This window comes from Megascapheus bottae, chromosome 12 (assembly GCF_031878675.1).
Source record: "Megascapheus bottae isolate mThoBot1 chromosome 12, mThoBot2.hap1, whole genome shotgun sequence".
Classification (NCBI taxonomy): Eukaryota; Metazoa; Chordata; class Mammalia; order Rodentia; family Geomyidae; genus Megascapheus; species Megascapheus bottae.
In genome coordinates, this window is record NC_143520.1 from 60200664 (window position 1) to 60202015 (window position 1352).

Genomic DNA, 1352 nt, shown 5'->3' on the forward strand with positions numbered 1-1352 from the left:
TACAACTGATCTATAATAAAGATAATAATAATTAAATAATTTTAAAGGATAGAGACCAAAACATATGTGATTCACTTTAATATTTGGGAAGAGATAAATTAGAGGAAAACACTAAATTTTCTTGTGAATTGGCAGATGAATAGCTGGAGCCCTTTAATTTAGAATAATATAAATTCAATAATAATTATAGGCTATAAGTAATGTAAATTCAATAGTAATTACAAGTCACAATAATGATAAGTTGTAGCTATGATTGCAGTAGCAGTTGCTATTTAGATGTCTCATTTATACTATTTGTTCTTTGAGTATGGTTTGGATGTAGATCTTACTTCAAGGATTTGTGTTTTGGAAACTGGCCTGTAGAGTAATAAGAGATTTAGCACCCTCAGAAAGTGTTGTCTGATCTCTGGCCATAAAAGAAATGCAAATCAAAACAACTCTAAGATTCCACCTCACTCCAGTTAGAATGGACATGATCAAGAAATCTAATAACAACAGATGCTGGAGGGGATGTGGCCAGGAGGGATCATTACTACACTGTTGGTGGGAGTGAAACCTCATTCAGTCACTATGGAAAGCAGTATGGCAGTTCCTTAAAAGACTAAACATAGGCGGAGTGTTGTGGGACCGGCCGGGAGGCGAGCGTGTGGGTCATCTAAGCGACTGGGACGAGTGAGCATTCTTGAGGCCTTCCGCACCTTCTGACTGGGAAAAGATGGTCAACGTCCTGAAAGGAGTGCTTATAGAATGTGATCCTGCCATGAAGCAGTTCCTCCGGTACTTGGATGAATCTAATACCCTGGGGAAGAAGTTCATCATTCAAGACATAGATGACACTCATGTCTTTGTGATAGCAGAGTTGGTTAATGTGCTTCAGGAGCGAGTAGGTGAATTAATGGACCAAAATGCTTTTTCTCTTGCCCAGAAGTAAAAATACTAAACGTTGACTACTTAGGAATTACAAGCAGCGCATGTGAAAGATCAACCCCATTTCCAGCTATGTAATCAGTTAAACCTAGCAGATTCTTTAGGAGCGTGTTGTGGGAAAGACTGTGGGATCATTTGTTCAAAAAAGCCCCTGAACTTATTGTGTTGTACTTTAGAATTTATAAACAATAACAACAAAGAACTTCTCTAACTGTAGCCTGTTCTTTTAGTAAAATAAAATTGTTTCTCTTACTTAAAAAAAAAAAGACTAAACATAGAGCTCCCCTATGACCCAGTAATTCCACTACTTGGCATTTACCCAGTCTTCCAGAAACAAGGACATACTAAATCCACTAGCACAACAATGTTCATTGCAGCACTATTTACCATAGCAAAGATATGGAACCAACCCAGATGCCCCTCAG

The 1352-nt window shown here is 37.9% G+C and overlaps 1 pseudogene; it reads left to right on the forward strand.

The window, feature by feature from the left end:
- The first annotated feature begins 630 nt into the window (after window positions 1–630).
- LOC150056628 (general transcription factor IIH subunit 5 pseudogene) lies at window positions 631–1092 on the forward strand (annotated as a pseudogene).
- Window positions 1093–1352: the final 260 nt, after the last annotated feature.